The sequence below is a fragment of the Astyanax mexicanus genome, chromosome 14 (assembly GCF_023375975.1).
Source record: "Astyanax mexicanus isolate ESR-SI-001 chromosome 14, AstMex3_surface, whole genome shotgun sequence".
NCBI classification, from domain to species: Eukaryota; Metazoa; Chordata; class Actinopteri; order Characiformes; family Acestrorhamphidae; genus Astyanax; species Astyanax mexicanus.
The window spans coordinates 13,896,338-13,912,454 of record NC_064421.1 but is presented as its reverse complement, the minus strand read 5'-3'; the positions used below and the strand labels follow the sequence as shown (position 1 = coordinate 13,912,454).

General features: G+C 38.3%; 1 protein-coding gene across 4 annotated transcripts in view; it reads left to right on the top strand.

Moving 5' to 3' along the window:
- esrrb (estrogen-related receptor beta) overlaps positions 1-16,117 on the top strand; it is a 138,569-nt gene that overhangs the window by 19,525 nt on the left and 102,927 nt on the right. For all 4 annotated transcript variants that reach the window (XM_015607900.3, XM_049463682.1, XM_022673106.2 and 1 more), the window contains exon 2: positions 970-1,056. The gene's annotated coding sequence lies outside the window, so the exon portion shown is untranslated. The remainder of the gene's footprint in view (positions 1-969; positions 1,057-16,117) is intronic.

Below are 16,117 nucleotides of genomic sequence, written 5' to 3'. Positions count from 1 at the left end.
ATGAAATAAAAAAGCAATTTTAAACGTTACTTTCTAAGATCATTTAACGTCCACTCCATTAGCTGCTTGTAAAACAATACAGGCTATTCTTCTCTTTGTAAAACTCAAAGTGATGACTCAATTGGGCAATGTCTACAACACACGCTGGTGCTACAGAAAAGGTATTTAATCATCATTTGTGTGCACGGCCATCTCTTACTGTGTTGAGTCCTCTCCCTGCATCAGAATGTGCTCAGGCTGCGCGGCTACTTCTAAGTGTTAAGTTGTAGGAATTTTTCTCTTTTTCATCTCGTAGCCTGGGGAATCTCGGCGGGTAGGAGGCTCATTTCCTCATCAAACACAGCGCGAGTGATTTGGAATATTTATGAGGGCTCCAATTTAAGTTAAACATTTAACAAAAAGCATCCGATTAAAATTATACAGCAGAAAGAGTTAAAGCCCCCGTGGGGGGGCCTGAGGTAGAAACTGAAGTGGGAAACAGGTGGAATTAAAGCAGGATTTTACTGAGAGGGACAGGAGAGCTTTCTCTCTTTCTCCCTCGTTTTCTGTAATCTTTATCAGTGCAGATTTAGAAGGTGTGAATCAATTAGTCTCAACTAATCTAATAAAAAAATGTGTAGATACATGTAAAATGTAAAGCTTAAGATGCAAAGCTTTTCAACTGGAACCTCATTTAATTGTGTTTAGACTGTCAGATGGTATCTTGCTAAGGGGAAACAGATAAGACCAAGGCATTGATATAGCACTCGGAAATTAATTAATTATCATCCAGGTTGTTGTAAATTGCAGCCTCGAATTAGAGAGTAAACCATGTAATATAAGAGACAGTGAGACTGAGCTTTTATATGGATGTTTTATGTTATAAATTGTCTTAAAACACAATAAAACATCTGTGTGATTGAATTTCCACACCTAATTTGTTTGCTAAACCAAATATTTCATTGCATTGTTATGATTTATTTTTTTTAGTGGGTCAGAGGGACGTTTGATTGATTGAAGCAAGTTAGAGCCCAGAAGGACTGCAAGACAGATGCTGAGCTGGTTTCTCCTGAACAGGTAAGCAGCAAGCTATAGCTATGTAATTTATCAAAACTACAATTAAGGATAAGCATTTTAAGTAAAGTCATTAAGTCAACATTCAAGTGCTTGCATTTGCAGTGGTGGCCATCAGTGATCGCCATCATGCTAATGTAGGTTCAATGTTAAAACTGCACTGCAGTAGCCACATCTACATGATTACTGTCATTTAATACATATTGTTACTTTAAGAATATGAGAGCAGAACTTAAGCTCATTGAACTGAATGTATTTTTATTAAGTCAGAAAATACTAATTTAATAATTTTTAGAAATGTTTTTTACTTCAGTCTAGTAACTTTATAACACTTCAGTTCACCCTTGTCCAGCTACACCGTGTCCTAGCTTTCTATTTCTCTATTTCTAGCCTTTCGTCTCTCTCACTCTGTATTTTCGCACCGAGTAGCTACAGAGGGGCTAGCGTAGCACTTCAGTGCCAAAGTGAGTCATGCTTGTTCCAGTTTAATCACCCCTCCCCGGGGGGCTTCTGTGGATCTATGAATCAGGTAGGGAGAGAGAGAGATCAGGCTGGTTTGATCACCGGGAAGATAGACATGCACTTTGGCCTGAGTGTGGCCTACATAAATGATAATGGTGCTACCAGAGGCTGTGTTATGACAAGCTGTGTGATGGAGGCTGGTCAGATGTCCACAAAGGTCTGACTCCCAGTGGGACGTCCTCTGTCTCCTCTCACGAATCTTAGGGGAGAGGATTTAGGAGCTAGAAGAGGCCATTATATGAACTGAGACTAGAATAATATGAAGAGTGTGAATGATTGGTACCGTAGTCTCTGCCTTTATACTTGTGAAGCCGTACTGGAGTGGGACTGATTTTTACCACTGCCTGAACCTGCAAAATGCATAGATTTTAAAAATATGATATTTATATTTCTACATTCAGAGTCAGTAGGATGAGATGTATTTTTACTTCCTTATTTGCTGCTCTACACTACCAGTCAAAAGTTTTAGAACACCCCTTTTTTTAGTAGTCCAGTAGCAGAGCTGTATTATTTTATCATCTTAGCAATGACTTTATTACTTCAGTCTTCTTAGACTTAGTAAACTGTTAATCTGTGCTAAAGGCTCCGGGGTTGGGTGTGGGTTTGCCAGACCTTTTCCTGTACCAGTTTTATCCTGCTTACGAGAGCCTATATGCGTTTTTTACAATGTACAATATTCAGTATACAACATAATTTTTTTTTCTCAAAGCCAATTTGTACAATTTCCAGATATTTACTGGATCTGAACAGCTTAAATGGCAAAAATAAACAGAAAACAAATGGTGTTAAAACATTTTTCTTGAATAAAGTAAGATGAATAATGCTAGTGTTCATGCTAAAATACAACCTCAAATCAGAAAAATGGGACAGTATGGACAATACAAATAAAAACAATATTTTTAAACTTTTTGTTTTAAAAAAGTGCATAATATTATTCATTGATTTCAGGAGATGATAACAATTTGAGTAAGTGAATGGCACAAGCCTAAGCTCAACATCTGTGATCTCTGATCCTTCACACAAAAAACATAATTCAAACAAGCTGATAGAACCACATGGACAAGAGATTATTTTAGCAAACCTTTATCAAACACTACAATAGAAACAGTTACATTCAGCCACTTACTAATAATTTACCATGTATTACAGATGTCTCACAGTATGTTAACCATGTCCTGAAGTGCTGTTAACTTCTCTGGGATTTTTTTGACTGAATGGACAAACCACTTTTTACAGTATATAAAAGCTCTGCCCATTGTTTTGTTTGGTGGGATTTTATAGAAAGCACATGCATACTTTTTCCTGTCATCCAATAAAATTCCTGGAAAATACATTACTTTTTGGTCAACGAAAGTCAAGTCAAAGAAATTGTGAACAATTACACTTCCTGCCTCCATTTAACTGAATAAGAATAAGAAGCAGCAGACTTTTTAACACTTCACCAGATGGCATGTAGCATGCAATATAAAAGTCTTGATTTTTTCTTTTAGGAATAGATAAAATAGTTAAATTTTTCTTAGGAAAAAATAAACAAAGTTTAATAAAACATAAATTATGAAATAAAACATTTCCCAATTTTTTCAGTAAATCAGTGGCTATTATCCCTCGTATATAAAACACCTTGTTCAGCTAATCAGGGACTTCTGGAGGCAGTACTTATTAGAAGAGAGGCTGATTAGAGTTAGAGCTAAGGTCTGCTGGATGGTGGATCTTCAGCAGCAGGTTAGTCACCACAGTAAATGGTGCAGAATTACCTTGTTTAAGTTATTTAAAACAGTGTTAACCAACGTGAAACTCACACTGCCATGCCAAAGGTCATGGGATTGATATAAGTAAATCAATTGTTTACAAAGTGTTACTTCATGGGATGGCTTGGCATCGTGAACACACTTGTTAAATTTTTGCGGTGTTTTTTTTTTTTGAGTAAGAATTTTTGGACATATTGGAGCGAGACCTAGTAGATGGATTACACATTTAATTTCTGAAGTTAAGCTGGAGTTTAATGCTCCACAATCCATAAAATCATCTACTGTATTCACCTGGAATATATTTTAAAAGGCATAATCACTGGAACCATAGATGCCATGGAACTGGACATAAATTCCAGTCCCATCACACACTATCAGTGTAATGTGTATGTAGTGATTTTTAAAGTGGATTCATCTTCTATTAGTTTGAATGGGATTTTAGTGCTGTGTAAAGTAAAGCTTTCTTTTTTTTTTCAGCTATTTACAGCACTTATGTTTAAATATATTATATCTTTTGTTCTACATTTTCAGTTAAGAAAAGTAACTGCTGTGCTGCTAGTGGAATAAAGACAGTGTGCTGCAGCTTATCTTCACAGTAGGAGTTCACCTTGTGTTTATATTGTGTGTGCGTGGCAGCCTTCAGGGCACCCACTGATGCCTACTCCACTGTTCTATAGCCTCAGGGCATCATATGCTGCCCGCTATGGCTCCTGGCCCAAACTGCATGTGGGCACGAGTGTGTATGTGCATGTGTGAGTGTGTGTGTGTGTGTGAGGGTGTATCCCAGCACGTTTATCTTTCTTTGCATCAAGTGCAGTTTGTCATGCTTGACTCACAGAGCTGTCAGTTTCACCCGCGCATCACCTCAGAGACAGCACACCGCAGTCTGTCTGTCCGTGCAGCCGTGCAAACACAACCACCCTGCGCTGGTAAACATGGTTTGGCTGTGCTCCCTGCTGGAGAATCACACGCACACACAAATGCAGTGTGTGAATATGGTTTGCCAGAGGGTCAAGGATGCCAGTGTGTTTCAGTACATGATCATATGACCTGTTCAGAGATTCCTGGAAGTAGTTTGTATTGACTCAGAAGTTCCATTGTTTGATGGGATTGTTTTTCCGCAAATTAAAGCTCTGCCAATCAGCAGACTCTAGAGATTAAACACAAGGTGTGTTCACAGTGTGTGCTGCTGCAATCATTCTGTTAAACAGTTACTTTATAGATCGACTTGGAAGACAAGAACTTCTAGACAAGAATTATTATTTTTGGGTCTGCCTTTAGTATGTTTATTTAGAAGGCAATAGTTTATTACATTCCTTTCATTTGTGTTTTTTAATTTGCATTGCCTCCATATTCCCTGTCTGACACCAGACAGATTTATATATATTAAAAATTAGAGAAAGCTACTGTCCTCCTGGAAAAGTGAATGTAGTGCAGTTGAAATACCTGTTGAAAAATATTGGACAGGTCAAGATGGTCAAGCACTCTGCCCCAACTGATGGTGCAATATGAACAGGACATCCCGCAGCCACAAGTGTTGCCTCTTGCCATTTTTCAACAGGGTAATGCTCGTCCACATACAGCAAGGGTTTCCTAGCAATGTCTCCACCTGATTACAGCACTTTCTTACCCATTAACAGCTTGGCGATGCTGGTGATTCTGATCCCCCAGCTCGGGCATGCTGTTTCTTGCTGGTCAACCAGCTGAATCAGCTTAATTGGCTTAATCAAGTTGATCATGCTTGTACACTAGCTAACCCAGCTAACCCATTCAACTCAAACAAACACACACTCACACATACACTATGCTGGTCAAAAGATAAGCCGATAAAGTTCAATTATAATTCATTTTATTTAATACCTTTACTGCTTTAACCTTATTGTCCAAAAAAACGAATTAAAAGCCATGGGCTCCTCTTAGCAGCTGCCTAACACCATAAACATTAAAATAATTAATGCAAACAAAGCCAAAGAAAGCTATAAAACATTAGCAAAGCATTTTCTAGTAGTTGTTTCTGCAGTGTAGTAATTAAGTTAAAAATTGCAGTTTAAAGGATTGGTAATGTTCCCATTACCAGACTGAATAGAATTAAACATATTTTTTTTTCCCTTAATGTGAAACATATTTGATGTTTTCAGGTCTGTGTGGCCATATCAAATGCTATTTTTTTTTTTGTGTCACTTTGGCTACATTTACGTTACCAGGCAAGTGACTCAAATCCAATTGCAGTTGCAATATGGACACAACAGATTATGCTTAAGATTCCTGTTTTTTCTGTTTATGAATAACAACTAACTTTTTTTCTCCCCAAAGGAAACACAACATCGATAAATGTGAACTGTTAATTAATTGATGAGCGTTGCATTGTGAACAAAGCTAAAAAACAATTCGAAGAAGATCTAAATGCTCAAATAGTTATTTTCCGGGTTAAATGTTTTTTTTCTTCATGGAGTAAATCCTTTTGTAGATGTTTTTTTTTTATTTGTTTTTAATATTATGAATAAAACAAACAAACAAAACACATTTTAATACAACCTTATTCTAGTGGTATACAACTTTAAAATATGAATGGTTTAATGTTTGTTTAAGCATAATTATAACTTAGGATCATAAATATAATAAGTAATAAGATTCTTATAAATCATTAATAAGCTGTTATGGCACAATTTAGGAGCAACAGTTTTTTCAAACTCTATTTTAATGAGTTATTACAATTATAAACCCCAAGGATAGAGGCTCATTGTAAAGTGTAAAACACATCACTACTCGTTAATGAGTTACAAACATTAGCATCAACAATGCTGAGAATGTGAACGCCATATTGCTTAGGCCTTGCCATGTGAATATAGACACTTCATATGTTAATGAAGGCCAAATTATCATTTCTGACTAATAAAAGCTCCTGTCTGTGGTTAAATAGTAGTGACTTATTAACAAGCCTCTGCTGAAGCTGACAGGTTGAACACTGATTGATAGAGAACACACAGTCCAGGAACAATTAGAATCAGAGCTTTAACAGAGTGGATGAATGGTGAAGAGTTCATGGCAAATAGATATCCTAAGGTTCTGCAAAAAAATAGATAAATAAAGATTTTTATTTGGATTTTGTCTGTTTAGTGTGAATGTACCCAGGTGTACAACAATTTAATAACCCTTTTTTACTGCAATAGCATGCAAAATTCATGGGTCAGGAACTAGTATCATGAGTATCCTATACATTTTTTGCCATGTCCCATGGAAAATAGGGTCGCTTTATGTTAACATGGACAATTTTAACCAGTTTCCCCTTGTCACAATCATTACCACTTGCTGCCCAGTTTCCACTTTGGGTGGTAATGTCTTCTTTTAGGTATTTCTGTTGCAAATGTAACACTGTGGATTGAAGCGTGATAATTGCTCGAACACTTTGTAAATAAAATGTCACATCCATCTGGCACCAACTATCAGACCTTGTTCCAACTCTATTCATTTACATTGCCTTACCATGCACATACTGGCCTGCGTTCAGTCTCAGTCACAAGATAACACCTCACCACTTATATAAGGTGTGGGCATTCCCAAGCCATCTTTATTTAAAATGTATTCCTGATTTTCTCACAGCGACTTGGTTCCGATACATCAGCTCACAGATGCCTTGTGGTAATTGATATCACCCTAGGAGTGATGTGGGGAGAGAGCGCCATCTCCCTAACCAGAGAGAGCAAAGCTAATTTAGCTCTCTCAGGGCTCTGGGAGCTGATGACAAGCTGCATGAAAGGGATTCGAACCAGTGATCTTCCAAATCTGCCAATAGTGGCAGCACTTTAGACCGGTGGAATAAATGTTAGCGCTAGTGTCATGTTAGTGTCCATTTCAAAGATATTAAGTTCTGCATAAAATTGGCTATCTGTTAAGGTTAGGGGTGGTGTCTAATTTTACAAACCTTTACATCCTGTCCTCCTTTTAATTTAATGTTCCAAACCAAAGTTTTACAGTAGGTGAAGTGTCCAAGATGGTGACGCAGATCCTGGTGACCTCTGGGTGGTCTCCTCTATAGTTTGCTTGTCGGCAAGTCTCTTGGAGCTGGACTGCATGGCACAGATGTCTTTCCAAAGCAGTGTTCTGTGATTAGCTGACACGGCGCGTGGGTTTTGCAAGCTGTACTATTCTGGGACGGGGTGGTCAGGCTGAAATGGGAATGAAGGTATTGATCCCTTGGCCTGGATGAGAATGATGCACCACAAGCTATTTTGGTAGTGGAGGGGAATTTGTTGCCTTTGAGTACACGATGCACTGTGACGTAGCTAAGCTCAATGATTTTGGCACCTAAACAAAATGGCTGCTCTATCACATGACCTCTAACTAATCTGAGCCAAAATAACAGCCCCCTTTTGCTCCTCCATTGCATATAATACACAGCCAATAGACTATAGTTCTGTATATTGTCTACCTATACACAAACCTTAGCCAGCAAATAGACATTACCTGTGGTCAGCCACCGCTATATATAGAACATTCTTACATGCATCTCATCAAGCGTGAGTCATAGTGAATACGCACGCAGTTTCTCAATATGCCATCTATTCTGCTTACTTTACTGTGGTTTATTGATTCATACTGTTTCATCCTTAGTATTGATGTTAAGGAGCTATAATTGACTGTTTCTTAAAAAATATGGACGACAACTTTTGCTTAAAACTGCAATTTTCAATATACGCGTCCTCCCACTGTGCTTTGCGGCTGACAGTGATGAATATTTGGCCAAAAGTTTGTGCTCCACATAATGATTTTCCTTAATGAAAATGGATTAAGGCGAGGGGGGTGTGGTTAATGCGTGTGGAATGGTGGGTTGTGGGCTTGATAGGGTTTACACTCCCCTGCAAGGCCATTCATGGGTCAGTGCACCATGCAAACTCACCACTCTGCCAGCCTGTTCACCCCTCTTGTTAATAAAAGAACGAATAAGGACACATCTGTTTTACAGTTCTTGGTTAGTTTATGATACATTTATCAGGAAAATGTATTTTAATGGAAATTAAACTAAAATAAAAAAAAAATACAACAATTTAACAACTATATTTAAAACCTCAAATCAGAAAAAAATGTGTACAGTGTGGAAAGTGCAAAAATTCTTATATTTTCTTTTACTCGTGCTTTAAGCAAAGTTGAGCAGATGTTTTACATTTTTATATCAAATGCCTGTGAATATTATTATTATATACATATTTAAACAAACAATGTTTCTCAAAGAAAAAGGGAAAGGAGTTCCATTTTTCTCCCTCTACATTGCATAAAAACATTAAATGATTCAAGGAGTCCAAAAGAAATTCAGAACATGGGCACAAGCTTAAGCTCAATACCAGTGATCTCCTATCCTTCAGATTACACTTCTTCAAAAATAATGGCAGCAGTAGCTGATAGAACCACATGGACAAGGGATTAGCACTACAATTTAGAGTTACATTCACTAATAGCACTTCACAAAACTTCACTGTGCAAAACAGAAAGCTTAAGTTAACCATGTCTAGAAGTGGCATTGATTTATCTGGGCTTTGGAATGGATTGTTCATTTTTTGGAAGTTATGAACACTACAGACAAAAGATCATCCACAAGAATCACACTTCTGTGATGGAAGCATTAAAGCAGAAAGTTATATTGAGATCCTTAAGCAACATATGCTGCCTTTAGGAAGACGTTTTCCATATCCAGTTCCAGACAATGCAAAACCACATGCTGCACATATTATAAAGGCATGGCTGCAGTAGAATAAAGTACGGGTACTGGACTGATTCTGTACAGATTCTGTCCTGTCTGCAGTCCTGACCTGTCCTCAATAGAGAATGTGTGAAAAATTCAGTAAATAAATGCAACAGTAATGATCCTATTTTGTTGCACATCTTAATACATGTTTGCAGGAAAAAAAAACAATTAAAACACTATTGCTTGGTATTATCAATGCAAAAAATGTTTTTAAAAGTTGTTAGAAGGAATGGCAACATAACAAAGTAATGGTTTACAGTTCCAACATTTTTGGAATGTATTGTATGTTTAAATTATTTTTTTTTTTACGAAGTTGTCCAGGCAAAACATGACATCTCTTGGGTTCATACTCTCTAAAAGTTAAAATAAAAGTTAGAAGCACTTCAGGTTTATCAATTTTATCAGAGTAGATAATACATCACCCGGTACTATTAACCATTATAATCAAATGACCCGTGCAGTAGTCATTCTCACATGCATATTCATGGTCTAGAGGCATTTGATTACTCTGTAGTCAGACACTTCCAGCCAATGGCAGCCAGGTCAACAGGCAGCAGTAATAGCAGATGGCATCGTGCAGATTTGAAAAACGATGGCCTCTAACATGCCTCAGGCTGTCCCACGTGCACTGTGCACTACCCCCCTCTCCACATGTGGCTGCCCACTGTGGACATTAACTGGTTAATGGTGTACTAGCTTATTGATATCACGCGTGGGGTTTTATGGACCACATCCACCGTTATAGAGCCAATGACTGAACCTCCAGATTCCCATCTATGCCAGTGTAAACTCATTCATAGACTTTTTTAAGGCCTGAACAAACATTGAGTAATCAGTCATGAGAATTTGCCAGCATATATGGCTTCATTTGGAAACAAAGTTTCCACATTAACACTGGTGTAGCATTTATTCCGTTGTCAAATATCATGTGTTCCCTGGTTATTTATTTAACTTTATACAGTGGTTGAACCCTTCGGCCTTTGTGTTCAGTTCACAAATCGAGGTAAGGCCCAGACACCACTTCCTGAAACATGGTATAAATAGATTTTAATAGTTCTACCTATCACATGTTTTAGAAAGCCAAAGTATTGAACACTGTGCTTGAGGGTGTTTTCACATCTAGAGTTTAAATTTCAGATTTGATTGGTTTTACGCTGCACCATCATACACATGGGTGTTCACTGTGTTCTTTGATTGACCATACCTGGGAAAACTTTCCTGTTCCTTTCTATTTTAACATTCAGATAAAATTTACTAACAGTATTGTACTAATGCAATATATACCCAACATGCCACAAAATAGGGATTACACCTGTAGCCAAACAAACACACTTTGAGACATTACAACATCTTATACGACATAAATGCTTGTTTATATAGTCTTTTAAAATTGGCTTTGTGACTTTGAGACATTGTCTTATTATTCATTTCTAATTCAAAAGCTACCATAAATTATTTAGTAACCTAAAATATTTTAAAATAAAAAATGTACTACACCTCCATGCTCAAAGTCAGGAGACAGCATGATGTTAATTGATTCTAATGTGTTACCTTAGAGAACAGCTTGGAAATATCCACACCTGTATAACTTGTAAGGTTTTATCTTGTGAGTGAGACTGAACACTGGCTAGCAAGCTTATGGCAATGTGATGTGATTGTTAAAGTGATGCCTGATAGTGGGTGGCATATGGATGGGCCATGTTTACAGGGAATATGACACAGAAGGCATTACCACCCACAGTGGACAGTGCAGTGTGTGCTTATAAAGAAATCAAACTTGTGTGAACAGACAAGGGACTCTAGCAGAGATTACATTCAAATTCAGTGCAGGAGATGCCAGATGCATATTCAGCAGCACAGTGAAGTCTTCTTTAGCTTCCATGGGGCATGGCAAAAGTCATGGGATATGACACTATTTATTTTGCCTCTTTCTACACTCCTGGAGGTATAGCTGACCTGAGCATGTACAGCACATTCTTTCATCACCGTCAGTAAGTGCTCCGTTTTGCACATTCTAATCAGAAGCACAAGGCTCATATACAGTTGCTCTACAGTAGCGAGTTAAACGTATGCTTTCAGACCGCAATCTTTCATCGTTTCGTTCAGGCCGAGGCTCTTTAATCACAGGCTGAAGGCCCAGCTCAGACTATGTCCGTCAGAGTTGAAGTCAGATAGAGAGATAGAGCAGCTTTAATATCCAGCAGCTCTGTGTCTAATACGCAAGCTGGCAAAGTGCTGGATGATGACAGCAAGGCCACTGAGCCTACCGAGGAGAACATGACCCCAAGCCCTGGGCATGGAGCACTCTGAGTGCCACGATCCATTCAGCACTCTGTAGTCTGCCAGCCCAGCTACTGCAGAGAGGGAGCGTCAGAAAACACAGCCACTATAGCCAACAGTTCAGCCTGTGCCTCTGCTTTGTGTCATTTAACTGCGTGTAATGGATTTAAATACATGATATATTTATCTGTTTGCAGTGATAGCATAAAACTATTAAGTGAAATGTGCATCAGAGTATAAATGGTTTGATGAGCTTAAAAAAAACTAAAAATAAAGCCTCCATAATGGTTTCTCATTTTGTTCTCAAAAAACTTTAAGCCTAAATTTTAAATAGTTAAATTAAATAATGTTTTTGATGGTAATAATTCTAATTTAATTTTAATTCAATTTTTTTATGTTCAGGTGATTACAATGGATTTGTCTTTTTTTATTTAATTTAACTAAACTATACATTTAAAAATTAGACAGTACAGCACATAGCCAACACAATGTTTGGTTTTACAGCCTACGACATAGAGACCAGGTAGTTAATCATAATTTATGATCTACAAATTTAACTAAGGTAGCCTGGGGGAATGCCTACACACTGACTGTGGGTGTCAGAAACTGGCAGACAAATGGTAACAGACTAAACTAAACTAAATTAAATATCCAATTTGAATGTACTGTATATGTGACTACAAATGTTCATCTAACTCAAAGTAGTTAAAGAGTAATAATCGGAAATATCTTATTTAACATAAAACAAACTTAGTTTATTGAAATTTAAATAATTGTGGGTTTACAATGAACATACAACATAAAAACTGATTGGTATATACTCTTTATTCCTAGTGCTCAACAACGTTTATCACAACTTAAGACCTAATCTTGCAAGAAATGCAAACTGGCAAAGCTGTTGTAACATTGGTTGGAAGAAAGCAATGAAGCACAGTTTTGGTGGTTTACGAGTTTAAGAGGTTACATTTTCAAGTTCTGTAAAATTAAACTTTTATTTTCATATATTTAAATGGATAAGATGTAAATAAAGTAATTCAAGGGGGGTTTATTAGAAAAAAATATATTGCTTTAAAAAGGTCTGAATAAGTACAGTCATATGCCATACTTATGAGTATTGCACAGAGAACACTCTTCTAAACATTATTTAAACCAGGGGTCCTCAATGCTTTATGGTTTTCATTCCAAAAAGTAGAAGCCCCTGTATATTCACCCATTCGTTTAATTGCTGTGTGAGTCCCTTGTCTTTTCGCATGTACAGTTTTAGCCAGACACTGCTGGTCATGATCATTACTACCTACTGCACTGTTTACTATTTTGTCTGGATTTACCACTATTTCAGCATTATCAGCAATACTTGTTAAATCTCCAAAGTGGCATGATCATTATCTAATAGTTAAACTAATGTTTTTAGCATGTGTTTACGACCCCTATTTCATTTAATGACCATGATTAAAAAGATCCATTATTATATGAATTATGGCATTTGTTTATCTTAAAACAGTTGAATTAGGCATAAATTGAAAGTTCCTTATACATTGAATACATATAAATGGTTGTTTTAAGTACCTTATACTAAATGGTTTATGAGAGAACCTGAGGAATAATTTGTATGTCATCCCAGAGGCATGCAAATACATCTTTTTACACTACTACTGTATCAATAAGAGTGCAGATGTATCTCTACATTGGGCTGCTGAAAGCACTGTCTGCACATATGTATATTAAGCTCTTGTTAGTTTAACTCTTTTCCTGCAGGCTCTTTACTATGTAAAGCAATTGTGGCTGGAAATGTGATGAAAGTTGTTTTTCCCTCAGGAGACTGATCAGGACACAATCTCTGCTGGGTACTTGGCTGCACAGTTTGAGTGGACATTATACTGCACAATCAATGTCCATCAGCCTGTTTCATGTGGGCATTTTTTTTGCTCCTCAGAGTCGGAATTATGTATCCGAGGCCACGCTGAAAGCCGTTTAACCACTTTGGAGCCGTGTCTCTAATTGGATTTTAACTGCAGAGCCTATCAAATGCCCAGCAGTGACCATCATCTCCACTATTGGATTTTTCCAATACTTTTATGCATCAGGTCCTCGTCTGCATTCCCTCCCTGGTTAAATGACATGCCTTTTAATCAGGAGCTGTGTAAAATGTCCATATGAATTGCGCTCATCAAACCTGGACACACGCGCTGAGCAGTCCATTAGCAAGCCAGACAGAAGATTGTCTCTAAAATGAAGCCATTAGTTACGCAAAGCCCATGGAGTAAGCGCTTGTTTGGATAAATCGGATTGATCTGCCTGCCGCTCCGGACGAATATTTTACCCAAAATGAAATTGAAACGCATGGCAGGGAAAAAAAAAAAACACAGGCAAAACAAACAACGTGGAGGACAAGGCCTGCGTGGCGGGGGAGCAGGGTGAAGGTGGATTGTGGGTGCGGGGAGGTGGAGGGAGGAGCTCCAGGAAGAGGATTTTCTGCAGGTTGAGGCGGCAGGCCTGATGATGAGTCGCTGAACGCAGGCTGCGGTCTGAATGCTCCCAGTTAAAGGAGAAATTAGGGGCCGAGGAGAGGGGCTAATAACTGTTATTAACCCCGCGCGGGCGTCGCCGTGCAGAGAGCGCCGCGGTAACGAGGGCCCACTGTCAGGGCTGTGAGGCGCGACGCCCAGCCGCTCGCCCCCTAGGAGATGCTAACTTATTAAAATAATGAATTAGCCCAGCAGATTACTGCAGCCTGCGGCAAAGGCAATTATCCCTCTCCAAATCCCCGGACGGGGCTCCCCAGCGCAGCCATAAAACAAGCGCTCGCAAAAAGAGCGGCGGCAGAAAAGCCACACTCCAATGAAAAAGGCTGTTAATTAGGATCTCTCCCACTGCGGGCAGCCCTTTACTTCAGCCATAACACACAGCAACCACAATGGAAGAGTGAAACAGAAGCACAGACTGAGAGAGGGAGAGAGAGAGAGATAGAGAGCAGGAAAGTGCGATGATAAGATGGAAGGAAAGGAGAAGAGCGCGCTGTGGCAGGAAGCTGAGGTAAAGCACTGTCACTGGAGACACTAAGTGCTTCTTCAGCTCAGCCCTTCTTCTAGGTATCAGGTAGAAGACCTCAGTCCCACTTTACTGGACAGACGAACATAGATTATTGATACATTTTCAAGATTCTCAGTAACATATACAGCAGTCAACTGAATTACTTAAAGTATAAAGTATACCTTCTTGTTTCTACACTTACAACTACAGACTGTAGTTCACCTGTTTCCTTCCTCTTAGTCTTTTAACCTTTAACAGTCAGGTGTCAGTATGAGTGGATCAGACACAGCAGTGCTGCTGGAGTTTTTAAACACTGTGTCCATTCACTGCCACACACTGTCAACTAACTCTATTAGTCACTACAACCTTGCTGCTCTACATTGTAGATGTAAAATCAGAAACAGGACCTCATCTGTTGCTGCAGAGTTTGTATTGGTAACCCTCTAGTACTTTATTAGTGGTCACAAGACCCTGTTGGACCTCAGAAATGTTTTCTGAGACTCTAAAAAAAACATTCTGTACAATTGCTATATTTTAAATTATCAATAATACCATTCACTGTGATGATTCACACATGATTTGTTTTGTATTTTAAAGCATTTTGAATTTAGGGAGAATGTTGTCTTTGTCAATGACACTTAGAGCTGGGGGGCTGATACTGCACTATGTAACTTTGGTAAAGCTGTATGAGACCTCAGTATTGCCTGAGGCATTTTTTGTGTAAAACGCTGTAATAGTTTAACTTTTGCAAAAGTAAGCAGATAATGTTAACTCTGTGAGGCCCTATCTCAAATCACTCCCTCTTCACAAATGTGCACTTTGTAGGTTGTGCAATATTAGTATCTCCATCCAAACTAGTTTTTGATAATGTAGTTTGTAAAAAAAAATGTTTTGATTGTACTCAAATATCCACAAAACATACTTAGAAACGGTCAATATTTAAGTGTGGTTATATAGTAAAATAAATAATGTATAGAAAACTTGAAGTGATATGTGCATAAGTTTCTTTTAAAAACAGATAAATGCAGGTATAAAGTATAAGAATAGCTCCTATGTATTTTTACACCATTTTTTGTAATGTTTAATAAGAAACTTGTTCTAATTTGTAATTAGTATATATGTAAAATGGGTTGATAGAGAGACTTGAAATATGAGGGAGAGAGCTAGACCCACACAAACACACACACACACAAAGAAGTGGAAAAATGTATTAGTAGGGCACCTCTGGTGGCATTAAATGCTGCCATTGTGTCATGGCCCTCTATAGACATAAGCAGACAAAATCCTATAACTGAGCATAAAGTCTGTGTGTGTGTGTGTGTGTGTGTGTGTGTGTGTGTGTGTGTGTGTGTGTGTGTGTGTGTGTGTGTGTGTGTGTGTGTGTGCGTGTGCGTGTGTGTGTGTGTGTGTGTGAGGGAGTGTACATGGGTACACGTGTGTGTATGTATGTGTGTGTGTGTATGTATGTGTGTGTGTGTGAGAGCCACCTAAGTTTCAGCCTCCGTTCCCATGTCACAGGCTAGTTAAATCTCCCTGGTGTACCGTATGTGCTTTATCATGGTAGTAACTCGTACGCTGTGACTGGAATGAGTCCGTATGGACTCCAGAACGGCCCTCTGATGGGCTCAACACAATTCAATTGAACTCAATTGTATTTGTACAATGCTTCTTGCAATGTCATTCCAAAGGGCACTTCATAAAATGCTCTGTTAAAAGTTGGGCCTGCCATCCCTGTGTGTGTGTG